General features: G+C 44.0%; 1 protein-coding gene across 1 annotated transcript in view; it reads right to left on the bottom strand.

Annotated features, from left to right (window-relative positions):
• The window catches only part of GPR156 (G protein-coupled receptor 156), an 84,101-nt gene extending 71,183 nt beyond the window's left edge, over positions 1-12,918 (bottom strand). The window contains exon 1 of the mRNA XM_041774020.1: positions 12,868-12,918. The gene's annotated coding sequence lies outside the window, so the exon portion shown is untranslated. The remainder of the gene's footprint in view (positions 1-12,867) is intronic.
• Positions 12,919-14,550: the final 1,632 nt, after the last annotated feature.

Below are 14,550 nucleotides of genomic sequence, written 5' to 3'. Positions count from 1 at the left end.
TGTTGGCTTATTAGCTATGCTTCTTTGTTTTATTTTGTGATTGTTTTTGTATTTACGGGTACACCTTAATTTGTCACAGTCTATCTTCAGATGATACCGTATCAGTTCACATGTAGTATAACAATATGCTTCCATATCTCCTTCTTAGCCTTTGTACTTATTTTCATACATTTCCTTTTACATACATTATAAACCCCATATTGTTTATTTTTCTTTAAGCTGTCAATTGTATTTTAAAAGAGGTTTAAATCATAAGACAAATAATTTGTAGTTACCATGTCTGGTGTTTTCCTTTTTTTTGGTATAGATTCATATTTCCTACTGATATCATTTCCTTCTGCTAGAAGAACTTCCTTTACCATTTCTTGTAGTGCACATCTGTCGGTGATGAATTGTTTCAGCTTTTATATATCTGACAAAGTCTTTATTTTGCCTTTGTTTTGAAAGATACTTTCACTGAGCATAGGATTCTAGGTTGAAAGGTTTTGGGGTATTTTTTTTCCAGTACTTTAAAGATGTTGTTTCACTGCCTTTTCATTTGCATCATTTTTTTTTTAATTTTTATTTATTTATGATAGTCACACACACACACACACAGAGAGAGGCAGAGACACAGGCAGAGGGAGAAGCAGGCTTCATGCACCGGGAGCCCGACGTGGGATTCGATCCTGGGTCTCCAGGATCGTGCCCTGGGCCAAAGGCAGGCGCTAAACCGCTGCACCACCCAGCGATCCCCATTTGCATCATTTCTGATGAGAAATCACTGCTATCCTTGTATTTTTTGAAGATGTTTCACTCATTATCTCTTCAAATATTTTTCTGTGTCCTCTAGGGCCATTCCAGTTACACATAATATTAGATTCATATCCTCTAAATATTCTTGAACATTGTTCTGGCATGCAGTTAAATTAATTGGGAATAGTTTGGTCCCTTTGGGTCTCCTTTTAAGATGTTAGGCAAGATCAGAGCAGTGCTCAGTGTAGGGCTAATTATTCCCCACTGTGAAGGCATCATCTCTCAGAGCACACTACCCAATACCCTCTGAGTTATTAGCTTTTCTAGTATGGTCAGTGGGACAGCCCTGGATGGGCAGCAAGTATTTTTTCCTCTAATCCTTTTGAATGGTTCTTTTTCCATCTCTAGGTAGTTTCCTTACAGGCATGTGTTGACCAGTACTCCATTTCATGCTTTGTGTACTGTGTAGGGATCTCTGGAATTCTCTGTGTACTCTTCCCTTTGATACTCTGTCCTGTAAACTCCAGCTGCCTTGGTCTCCCTGGACTTGAAACTGTTTTCTCAACTCAAGCAGTCTGCATTCTCTCTTTCTGCACCATATTCCAGAAACTGTATTTTTAGGATGCCTGCTTTTGTCTCACCAAATATCAGAAACCATTTAATGAAAATATAGTAGTTCTGGGTCATTTTTTTCTCCAATGAATATGTTATTTACGTTTTCTAGAGTGCTAGAATAAAAACAGATAATTTTAATCCAATCTGATTTTGACCTGATTAGGAATTATATTTCAATTTCAATAAGACCAGGTCTATTTCTGGGCTAACTCCTAGACATAGCTCTTTAGAAGTCCCAACTGAAAGCTTAGGATGTTTGTATTAGTTAGGGTCCTCCAGAGAAACAAAACCAACATTTTATGTATCAATAGAAGAGATTTATTATAAAGTTCTGGCTCATGGAAATAAGGAGGTTGAGAAACTCTATGATCAGCTGTCTACAAGCTGGAGCCCCAGGAAAGCTGGCAGCATAGTTTGAAGGCCTATGGATCAGAACGCTGATGGTATATATGTCAGTCCAAGTGCAAAAGCCTGAGAACCAAGAGCACCAAGGACAGGAGAAAAATCAATGTCCATCTCAAACTGTCAGGGAGAAAACTTTTAACCTTTCTCTGCCACTTTGTTCTATACAGACCCTCAATGAATTGGATGATCCTCACCTACGTCCGGGAAGACCTACTGCTTTATTCAGTTCACCAATTCAAATGCCAATCTCTTTCAGAAATCTCAGAGATATACCCCCAAATAATGTTTAACCAGATATCTGGGCATCCTGTGACTCATTAGAACAGATATGAAAGTAACCATTACAGTGTCTTTCAGGCTCTTCCACCTTGGTGAACCCCACACTCCAATTTTTATCTCCCCAGCACAGTAAGACTGTAAGTACCTATGATTAGCTTCTTGGCTTTTTTAGCATCTGCTTTCTGTTTGGCTTGTTTACCTCCTCTTCATCTGTGCTACTTATAAACTGGCGAACAACTTGGAAGGAAAATTGCTCCGATTATTGGGCTAATTCTGTCTCTCATCAGACGGTAGAATGTTCTGCTCAGCTTTTCTCTTAGCCTTTTGCTTGGAAATCTTAGCTCCTCCTCACCTGTTACTCAGTAAATAGTAAATGTCTCAAGGAAAAAGCAATCTAGTATGTGGGGCACTTTATATGGGTTAGCTCTTAAGTTCTGGCTGCCTTAGGTCTTTTATGAACTCAACTAAATTTTTAAAATCTATCTTTTGGGGCACCTGGATGGCTGACTCAGTTAAGCATCCAATTCTTCATTTTGGCTCAGGTCATGAGCTCAGGGTTGTGAGACTGAGCCTCACGTAGGGCTCCACACTCAGCATGGAGTTTGCTTGTGCCTCTCCCTCTGCTTCTCCCCCTACTTGCACACTCATTCTTTCTCTCAAATAAATAAATAATCCTTAAAAAATATTTTAAAAAATAAAATAAAACCTAGCTTTTTCTGGAAGTCCTCAACAGGAGCAGCACACTGCTACCAGGTAGTCCATTATAGCCAGACGCAGATGCTTAATGTCTTGTAATATGTTTAACCTTAAAATTTTTTTACTGACAAGACCAAGCTGTTTAAAGATCATCTTTACAGACACAAATGACAGTGCAAACAGTATAAGATATAACTAACCTTACTATTAACTATGAGACCAATTAGGATACATTACAGAATTCCTAAGTTATAAAAGACAAACCTATTATAGGGACTGGTTTTACTATCATTATTACTGGTCAGTGTGTATTTGAAAATTAAAAGTTTCTATAAAAGCATGTGTTAACACAAAGCCTAATGCTCATTCTACAGGTTTATACATGTTCAAACTAAAGTTAAGATTTCTCCTTAGAAATTCATTGCAATAACTTCTATTCTGGTTTTCTTTTCTTCCTTTAGTTTTCAGTCTAGGGCACAGAAATCCATTTCAAAGCTACTGAGTAGTTGGAGTATGTGTTATGGGTGCCAACAGCAAAATGTCTGCCACAGAACATCATTTCTTTCCCTCTATTTAGCTAATGTTTGCATTCTGAACACAGACTCACAATTGGGTTTCTAATAAGAATTAGAGATCACAAATTTCTATAAAGTGTCTATGAGCTCATAGGTCCCTGGTCACACAGCAGCCTTTATCTGAGGATTATAAAATCTCATTTACTTCTATTTTGTTAGTTTGCATTTTGTAATTCACTTGTTTGTACTCACCAGCTTCCCTTCAGGCTTCTCTACTATTTTCTCCAGCCCTGGTGTGATGGGAATCCCACTCCTCTCTGGTCTGGTGGGCCAGACTACAGTTTCACATCCAAACAACAGTAAAACTAAAACCAAAAGCCAACTAGTGCTGGGAAGTTCGCTCCTAATACCAGGTTTGTTAAAATCATTTGTTTAAAAATGTTCACATCTGTTGCTTGGCACTGATCCTTAAGCTCCAACACCCCTACCTTCTTAACTAATTATCCTCATGTCAAATAATCAGTTGTAGTTGATTGACTACATACTCATAAAATTCCCCAAATCCCAAATCCCTCAAAATAGAGGGAAACAATTGGGATAGAATCGAATAACTTTTCTCAATTCTACCATTAAAGAAAAGACATAAAAAGGAACATAGCAGATATGGTGTTGTGAGAAAGTATTGTAACAGCCTATTTTCTCTGAAAGCCCTCCCCCCCCAAAACTGATCACACTGCTCCTGCCACAGATGAAGACCATGTATAATTCCACAGCACGGAATAAATGAGCAAGGGGAACTGTAAACAGTCTGGCCAACCAGAAGCAATAGACACACAATGCAACCAAGACACTGCAGACCCCGTTTCCCACTGAGCTAATATAATCCTTACACTTGGCAAGTAGGAGTTCTCACTGCAGGGCTCTCCTGCCTAAAGACACAGGCTCCTCTGGAGAAAGGCTGTGGGAGAGGGGAGAAGAAGACAAAAGAAGAGGGGGAAACAATTGCTGTAAGGGAAACCCACAAGAGAAGTAAAATTGTGTGTAGTATTCCCTTTGGCCCAGAAATGCCAGTTTGGGGAATCTACCTATGGAAATGGAAACCATAGTGTAAGGATACATGTAAGATGTTTACTGTGGCATAATTTGTTGTGTAAAAAAAATGGAGGGAAACCGGAATATCTATCAATATAGAGATCATGGGAAAAATTATGTAACTTCTACAAAGAAATATTAAGTAACTATTAAAAATAAGAAATTTGATCAATTTATATATGTAGAATAATGTACATAATATAACAAAATGAAACAAGTAACAGAATAAATGGTATTATATGATCTCATTTACATATGAAATAAAAAATAACTACATATTTGAACATAGAAAAGGAGTGAAGGAATTCACATTTAACTTTTAAAGTGGTTTTGTCAGGTAAATAGAGGGAAGAAGAGGGGGAGATTAATATCTTCTCTATAGACTAATATCTTACAAGACTGGTTACAATGAGTGTGTATTACTTTTAGAATTTAAAAATGTAATAAATTTAAAATATAAAAAGGATTTATTGACTATAATTACAAGTAATGCCAGACCCCAGAGTTCAGTGGGGTTTGTTTTAAATTTGCTCTGGCATTTACTTTAAATCGATCCTGGTGGGGAGAGGTAAATAGTAACTACTGTTCTCAGAGAGAGGCCTCACCTTGTGTCCCTAAACAACAGCCAATTAAAGCACATACTTGACAGTGTTCCTGGAGAAGGCCAGTGGCTGTGAAATGAAAACTATAGGTACCTCTCCAAAGCCTCAGCCACAGAGCTTCCCAAGGGGCTGCCTGAGCCAGTAAGCAGCCAACAGAAGCATGGATGAGAATAGAACAGGCTTTTGTCTGGAGAAATCCCACTACTCCAACTCCTGACAGCCTTTGTTGGCTTCTGTTCCATACTTCAGAGATGAGAGCCATAATCCTGGCCCAGCCTCTGCAGGGATAAATATTAAACTCTGTGGGAAAGATGCTGCTGCCCAGCTTTGAAGTGTTCTGTGTTAGCGCTTTGGTGGAAGATTCCTTGAGGACCACTGGAAGTTAGTTGTGGGCCTTCCAATTCTTACCCACAGGACAGAATTAAAGCCCTGGAGGAGTGACACTTGGCTCAGTATTTGTATTTGGTTTCATGCTGATAGAAGCTTCCAGACCTTCTGAGGGGTAATAGATATATGATATTCAATAATAAAATAATGTGCAGAAGCTAGCAGCCTGTGAAGAACTTTTTTTAAAAAAGATTTTATTTATTTATTCATGAGAGAGACACACACAAACAGAGGCAGAGACCCAGGAAGAGGAGAAGCAGGCTAGACACAAGGAGCCGAATGCGGGACTTGATCCTGGACCCTGGGATCACACCCTGAACCAAAGGCAGATGTCTGTTCAACTGCTGAGCCACCCAGGCATTCCAAGAACTAACTTTCTGACCACTCATTCATCTTTCAACATCTTTTTTCTCTTCTTGAACAATCCTACTGTCCTATACCCATGCCTCTTCTACCTCTCTACTTACCTTCTTTAATAGATTTTTTTATTCAATGTTTCCTGATTATCATAGAAATGCTACAGCGTTCATGGAAAATATGGTTACATTTTTTAAAAAAAGTAATCATTTATAATCCTGCCACTGATAATATTTCAGAATAGTTTCTTTTTGCCATTATACTTACTTTTTCTTTTTAATTCTTTATTTAAATTCAACTTAGTTAACATATACTGTATTACTAGTTTCAGGGCAGAATTTAGTGATTCATCAGTAGCATATAATACCCAGTGCTCATTCCATCAAGTGCCCTCCTTACAGCCCATCACCTAGTTTCCCCATCCTCCCACCCACCACCCCTCCAGCAACCCTCAGTTTGTTTCCAAGAGTTCAATTTCTCCTTTTCACCTTATTTTATTTTTCCTCCCTTTTTAGAGCAGGTCTGCATTGTGTAGCTTCACAAGTGTAGATGAATGTCTTACATATATTACCTAATATTACAAATAAATATGAGAGAATATGAAGAATATGTGAATATGCTGTCCAAACCCCTTTTGGACAGCATGTTACTGTTGTCATTCTGCACAGCTGTGGTGTGGCTATGTGTTCTGTGAGTCAAGCTGGTATTCATATTCCTCAGACTAACTGTGACAGGAGCCTTCGTGTCTCAGGCCTGCTTTTCTCCTCATGGCTGCGTTGGAAATCAGCAACATTTGCATGTAAAGATCCCCTTGGGTAGTTATTTGATCTTCTTTCATTCCCACTTTTCACTTGCAGGTAATTGGGTACCTAGGATCCCAGCAGGCCACTATTCCTCTTCCCTTCCCTGTCTCCTGATATTACTTTTTCTGTTCCCTCTTTATTGGATCTTCTGGGTTTATCCTAACAGCATAAAAAAGCAGACAGTCATCACCAGCCTGGGGACAATCAGAGAATCATCAAAATTTGGAAAAGACACTCAATTAAGCATGCATTCTGTTCACATGTTCAGAGTAAATACTCCAGCTGATATGGCCTTTGGAAGACTCCACTTCATGCAGAAAACCATAAATATATCAGATTAGAGGCAAGAAGAACCTTGTTGGTCTGGAGTCTTGCTCGACCATTACTTTAGACCCTTACCACACTGCCAGTCCAGACCACATCTTCAGGCCCTTACCATTCCCTAGTTAAGACATCCACTTCTGTCTTTTCTCTCAAGGTCTCCCCAGTTACCCTTGGAGACTCAGGATGGATAGCTGGCAGCGCCAAGACAGTGTGACACTGCAGCATAGACACATGGCAGTGGGAAAGCCCAGAGCACTCTTTCCTGGGTATTCCCATTGTCACTCTGGAACAGGTATCCATGGCAGTAAGAGAGCAATTTCAGCCAACAAAGCTCTGGACAGAATCTTGAAGTTTCTCTAAGAGGCCCTCCTGTGCTATTCCTTGTCCTCATACCAAGAAATCACTCCTTTCTATCAGAACTCCAGAACTTTCTGCTAATCTGTATTTATGCAAAGCTACCCATTGCAGCACTGAAAACTGAATTCCTCAGAGCCATTATTTCTACAATGATCTCTTCCTTATTACAAACATAATAAAGAACAGATGCTGATAGGCTTAACACCCTTCACTATCTCCCTCCCTATTTTCATTATGAGCTAAAAAGTAAACATCTTGGGGAAACTTTTGAATAGAAACTTAAAATATGAAGGGAGAACACAGGTGAAGGGGGCCAGGCAGCTCTACCTATAGGTTATCAATCTGCATGACTTCCACCTTCTATTGCCACTCGCCTCTCTGGTCACTGCCTGATAGCCTGGTCAAAGCAGGCTTGCATTCTGCAGCGATGGTCTGAGAGCCTCACTGCTTCATCCTCTGTTGCCTGGCAACCCACATCTGAAGTACACTGACCCAGATTTGGGTTCAGGTATTAAAGGGATACTTAGACCCTTTCAATTCTCCCTAAGAGGCAAAGTGGCCATGGAGAAGAGCAGAGGATAAGCATACATACAGCCTATGAATTCAGTTTGACTTGGCACATTCTGAGTATGTTATATGGGGAAAGAAGGTAGCTAGTGAGACCTATTTCTGGTCAATCCTAGGAGTATATTGAATGAATCTTCCCTCCCTCTCATTTGCTTCCTCTAGATTAGACTGCACAGTCTCTAGACTGGACTGGACACAGGAAAATAATCTGGAAGCGCCCTGGACATAAACAGACCTCAAAGTCTTGCCTGGGTTGGATGCATCTCCCAGGAATTGCTCAAATTTTGACCCAGTCTCTGGTCAAAAGTTACATGGTTCCCTACAACAAACAGATTAAAGTCCATACTCTCATGTTCTTGACAAGCTGGCCTATAGTTCTCCTGCTTTATCTCTTACTGAAAACCTGCCCTGACCTGACCCTCTCCACCTCTTCACCTCACTCAAACTGCACCAGCACTTTGGCCCGGACTCGAATACCGAATACTGGCTCGAGTTACTGTCTTTCAGGGAATGTTCTTCCAACAACAGCTGCCAGTCAAACCACCACACCTCCTCCAGAACTCTACTCAAAAGACACTTCTTCCTTGGAGGAAAATAACAATCCCTCCTGAAATAGCTAGTTCTTTGCTCTCCACCTGGAAACCCTGGCTAGCCTCCATACCTTCCCCATAGTTTCATAAGTTGTGATAATTATAGCATTCAGAATAGTTGTCATATATGAGCCTTGTCTACATCAGTGTCAAACAGACTATGTCTTTTACAGGCTGGTTCCTTCATGCTTCTATCTGGAATGAATGCATCTCACCTTCACTAATTCTTCCTCATTCTAACAGGTTCTTTACCACAATCACCTCTGGATTCACATCTTTAGCAGTGCTATATTAGCAGGCCCTTCTTTTTTCAATCCATTTTCAACAACACATACTGTCTTTCTCTTGATCCAGACATCACTAATGTCCATTTTTTTTTCTGTGTGCTCATCCTCCCCCACCTCTGCAAAGCAGGGTATGCTGCAAGGTGGGGTTCAATAACCAGCTATTCTCTGGCTATATAATCTATCTCTGTCTGAATATCTCATGATTATGACAAGTGCCTCAGAAAAACACCTTGAGAAGTCTAGATGGAAACCAATGCCCCATGGAAACACATAAATATTTTATCAGGCTCTGAATAAGACTCTTGCTCATAAATATTTAAACTCCCTGATAGCATAATGTTGAGTGGCTGATTAGAGTCAACTTGTACGGGGGTAGGGAGCTGAGAGGAGGAAGGGAACATAAGAGCAATGGCAGCAGGCATTTTATAGAGTCCCATATAAGGATTGAAAAACACTGAAAATGTTCCTGAGGTCTCCCCAATTTGCATGGACATTCATTTTCCAAATGTTCTCTCTCTGGAGTGGGAGGTAAGCCAGTGCCCAGTGGAGCTGTCTAGAGAAGGCACTCACTGCAACATCAGTCACAGCCCCAGTAAGCTTGCCACACTTCTCTCAGCACAGGTGGCACAAAAATTTTCAAATAAAGTACACAGGACTCAAGATGAAGCAGATCCTGTAAGAATATTTATGGCAGCTTTATTTTAAAATGTCCCAAATTGGAAACACCTCAAGCGCCCATCAGCAAGAGAATAGATAAGCATATGGTAGGTAGATAGTCATGATGAAATATTATCTTGAAATAAAAAGAAATGAACAACCAATATATTCAACAACACAGATGAATCTCAGATATCACGTTGAGCAAAAAGAAGCCAAATGCAAAAGTACATCAGTGTGAATGTACTTCCATGGGTGTTCAAGAATGCAAAACAGATCTATGATAACATGGATCATAACAAAATTTGCTTCTGGATGGTGTGGATGACCAGAGAAGGGCATGAGGGAAATTTCTGGGATTGAAATTTTTTGTCCCTTGTTCAGAATGTGAGTTTGTCAAAACTGGCTGAGCTTCTAGCAAGGATTCAGCTTAGAAGCACTGTGAGGATACAAGAGGCCACTGATCTCCAGGATCATCATTTACCTATAAAATATTGATGGACTCAAATTACCTAAAAGGAACTTCTAGTATTTTACCAAGAATTCTACAACCTTTATGGGAGTTAATGCCTTGTTTGTGTCATTTAATTGCCTAATTAATTCAACAATTATGTATTAATTGCTTATAATATGCCAAACAGGAACATAGCCATGAAGACAACAAAAAAATTTCTGGTCCTTATGGAGCTAACATTTGAGTGGGGGGATATTGGGCAATTAACAAAGAAACAGCTATACTATAAAATGCCAGGTAATGATAAAGCAATGAAGAAATAAGGCAAGGTCAGAGGACAGGGACTGACAAAGGCCTGTTTTGGATCAGGTGGTCAGGGAAGCCCTGATTAAGGAGGTCACATCTGAAAAGAGACCTGAATGAGTTGAGGACAGAAACAGTGCAAGTATCTGAAGGAAGAGTGCTCAGGGAGAAGGAAGAACAAGAGAGGGGAAGAGTGACAAAATATGAGGTCAAACAGGTCAGATTGCATCAGGCTTTGGTAAACCGTGGAAGAGAGTTGGATTTTATTCAAAACGTGAATGGAACCATTAGAGAGTGTAAGCAGAGGAGTAACACAATCTAACTGATGTTTTAATAATGGGTAAAAGGAGGAAAGTAAGGGAGCTGCCCTATTCTTAGGGAAAAGTCAGAATAAGATCCAGATTTAGTGCCCTTCAAAATCTTAACATCCTTCACACATCTATTTCTTTCTTTTTAAAAAGATTCTAATTATTTATTTTAGAGAGAGAGCACAAGCAGGGAGGGGCAGAGAGACAGGGAGAGAGAATCTCAAGCAGATTCCCTGCTGAGCAGGGGAGCCCAACGTGGGCTCAATCTCACAACCCTGAGATCATGACCTGAGCCGAAACCAAGAGTGGGACACTTAACCAGCTGTGCCATCCAAGTGCCCCCACACATTTCTTTCTTTTTTTTTTAAGATTTTATTTATTTATTTATTTATTTATTTATTTATTTATTTATTTATTTATTTATGAGAGAGAGAGAGGTGGGCAGAGACATGAGCAGCAGGAGAGGCAGGCTCCATGCCAGGAACCCGACGTGGGACTTGATCCCAGAACCCCAGGATCATGACCTAAGCCGAAGGCAGACTCTCAACCGCTGAACCACCCGGGTGTCCCTACACATCTGTTTCTTAACTGCCTTCTGATTCCAGCTCTGGGGCCAGATCACATGTTTCTGGATTTCAGACTCTGATTTTTCACTAACAAGTATATGTATCAAGATGGTTATAAATTCATAAAAAGTAAGGCAGGTAACTCTTCTTGTGTCGGAAATTTTTTCATAATAAATCGTTGGAGATAAAAAGAAAAGAGAGGGATTTGTGTCCTTTATTGGGCAAAATTAATCAGCAATTAAATATGAATGTTATAATCCTCAACACTTCTCTACCAAATAAAGATTCTGATTTTTAACTAAATGTGGAACATTCCAACTTTCAGATCCAACTTCTCTGCCCCAGCCAGCCCATGTTCCATTGTCTCTCTGGCAAGTCTTGGGGCTTCTTTCTTCTCTCTCCCCCTGCCCCCAATTAATTACTCTCTGGAAACCTACAAGGGAGTGCAGTAAAATGTGCATTTGTGCGGTGGGAGGGCACACTCCCTCAACCCCATCTGGAAATGCCCTTGTGTTCAAACAACAAAAAAAGGGAATATTAAAATCCTCAGCAGGAAACAAGTTGTAAGCACCTACTGTCCTCCCCCAGAGAATCTCCTTCCCTCAATCCTTATTTTCCCACTCTTTGGAGAGCCTTCTAGGCTGAAAGTCTGTGGCTTCATCCCGTTCACCCCTCAGATCCCCCTAGGCCACAATTCTGCTTTCACTGGCCTTGATGCTGTCTATCCCCAGGCTACCATAACTCTGCCTCTGACCAGGCTCAACTCTAGACTTAATTGAGCAAGAGGGAGAAGCTAAAAGCTGGCGGTAGAAGAGAAAGGGAAATGCAAGGAGCACTCCAGAGACAATGGTGGCCCGAAAGTGGAATTAGGCTGCTAAAACGGAGACCAGAGAGCACCCTCCACCACCACCAGCACCCCCCCACCCATGCCCACAGATCCCTAACTCAAGTAAAGCCTGCCCAATGCATTTTATTCTCCAGGCTCAAACTGACTTGCTACCTACCACTACCTCGCCTGCAGGGAGGCCTTCTGTGCGGAATGCCCCCATTGAGGGAGAACCATTAATTTTCCTTTGCAGGCCTTGCTGCCTAAGACAACTCCTCAACAGTCTTTCCAGCTTTTAACCCGTACCGAAAAAAAAAAAATCTTTTCGCTTTTATCTAGGGGATGCAATAATTCAATGTTATCCCCTAGATCCTGGTTTAAAGGACTGTATATCAAGAAAGACGTTTCATAATTGAACTCCAATAAAAAAATTTCAAAAAAAATAAAGAGGTAAAAGATTTAAAAAGTAAAATAAAAAGAAAGACGTTTCACGAAAGGCTAGGATGCAATCTGCCTGCTGTTCACGCAAGCTCGTTCCTAGACAGCCGACAAAGGGGACAGTCAGCACCTGCTGGTTTCTCTTCTGAAACGCGAACAGAACTCAGGTCTCACCTCAAAACGAGGCGCTTCATCTGCGGGGGCCCCGGGAGGCTCAGGTCGGCCCCCGGGCAAATGTTTGCCCGGGTCCTAACACGCGGCCTCCAGGTGAGTTAGAGACGGGCGCTCGCAGGGGTGCTGCAGGGCCTCTGCTCGGAGCAGGGCCGGCTGCCAGGGGCGACACTTGGGGGCGCGCCCTCCCGCCCCCCGCGCCCGGGGTCGACGCGCTCCTGCGGGGCCGGTGACGAGGCTGCGGAGGGAGACCCCGGCTGTGGGCTCCCGGCCGTCCGCAGGCTGCCGCTCACCGGGCACCTCCGCCGCGGCCGCAGCCCCCGCCCCCTCCCCTCAGGAGGCCGCCGCCCGGCGCGCGCGGGGAGCCTCCCGGGGCTCGCCTCAGGTGCCGGAGAGTCGCCCGCCCGCCCGCCCGCGGTCCGGAGGGGACCGTGCCCTTCCCTGTCAGCGTCTGACGTTCCGCGGCTACGTCGCGTCCTCCGAGGGCTCCCGCCGAATCCCGCGCTCGGGATCCTCGAGGGCGCGCTGCTCACCTCACCGCGTCTCCGCCCGCGCCGCGCGGGGCTCTCTCGGGTCCGCGGGGCCTGGGGGTGGGGGCGCGCCCATGGCCGCGCGGGGGGCCGGGCGTGGAGGCGGCGGGGCGGCGGCGCCGGCCTCTGCGGTCCGCGCGGGGCGCTCGCCGCCCTCCGGCCCGGGGCGCTGCCGGGGCCGCGCCTCCCGCCCCTCCCCTGGCGCCGCCCCGCGTGGCGCGCCGGCCCCCGCGCTGGCGGCGAGGTCGGGCCCGGGGCGAAGGCGCGCGGGCCCCGCGGACCCCACGCGCCGCCGCCCCCGAGCCCCGGGCCTGGCGCCGCCTCAGCCCCGCCTCGGCCGCCGCGTCGGAGGAGACCCTTGGCCGCCCCGGGCCGGCGCGCGGGGAGCGGGGCTCAGACGGTTCCACGCAGGGTTCTCTTCAGCTCCCGCCGCGCGGCCTCCAAGTAGTGTTCTTGTTTTATGCTCTCTAGGTTTCCCAAATTCTTTACTGCGGCTAAGTACTAATTTTTTTTTAATTTGTTTTTTAGATTTTATTTATTTATTCATGAGAGACACAGACAGAGACAGAGACACAGGCAGAGGGAGAAGCAGGCTCCATGCAGGGAGCCCGATGCGGGACTCGATCCCGGGGCCCAGGCTCATGCCCTGGGCCAAAGTCAGCGCTCAACCACCGACCCCCCCGGGCTGCCCTAATTTTTTAAAAGATTTTATCTATTTATTCATGAGAGACACACACCGACGGGGGGTGGGCAGAGACAGGCAGAGGGAGAAGCAGGGAGCCCGACGCGGGACTCGATCCCAGGTCTCCAAGCTCACGCCCTGGGCTGAAGGCTGCGCTAAACCAATGAGCCACCCGGGTGCCCTAATTTTTTTTTTTTTTTAAGATTTTATCTATTTATTCCTGAGAGACACAGAGAGAGGGGCAGAGGGAGAAGCGGGCTCCCTGTGGGGAGCCCAATGTGGGACTCGATCCCAGGACCCCAGGATCACGACCTGAGCCGAAGGCAGACGCTCAAGCACTGAGCCACCCAGGCGCCCTGGGTTCCTACTTATTTAATAATCAGAAAGAGGAGGGCGCTACTTTCCCCAGGAATGCCAGAAGGAAACCACAAACCAGATGTCCATTCATTCAAAGATGAGCCTCTGCGTCTAAGACACCCTGAGGGAGTCATAGGGTGGGAGATCTGGAAAGGGTCTCTGGAGTCTGTTTAGACTTTTCATATTTCCATTTATTCTGTTTTGGAATCTCAGACGTGTTTATGCTGGTTGGGAAATGCCACCTGTTTAGGAGTGCCTTGAGGATACCCTTGGCTGGCCAGGGGGGAAGGGAGGAAAGCCAGCTGGGGCCGCTCCCTCCCCAGCAGGACCCTAGTGACATTCTTAGATGTCTCATACACGAAGTTACTCAGAAGAATTCTTTTCACGGGGAGGGTTCTACCGAGGGAAAATAAGAGGAAAACTGGAGAGCTAAGGGTTATCTAAAAGCAGTTAAGCAAAAAGCCGGATTGCCCAAGAGCAAGAATTATGTCTGAGATTGTTTTGCAGGACTTACCGGAGCGCTCATTCTGTACCTCCGATGCTTTCATTTGGAACACGAAGAACCTGAGGAGGACCCATCTGATCCTCCACTTTGGGTGTCACTCTAGTTAAGGCTTTGGGGTTCATCTTTTCCTTAGGACAGCCAA

This window comes from Vulpes lagopus, chromosome 1 (genome assembly GCF_018345385.1).
Source record: "Vulpes lagopus strain Blue_001 chromosome 1, ASM1834538v1, whole genome shotgun sequence".
Taxonomy (NCBI): domain Eukaryota; kingdom Metazoa; phylum Chordata; class Mammalia; order Carnivora; family Canidae; genus Vulpes; species Vulpes lagopus.
The sequence above is the reverse complement of the archived record's forward strand: the minus strand, read 5'-3'. Positions and strand labels throughout refer to the sequence as shown.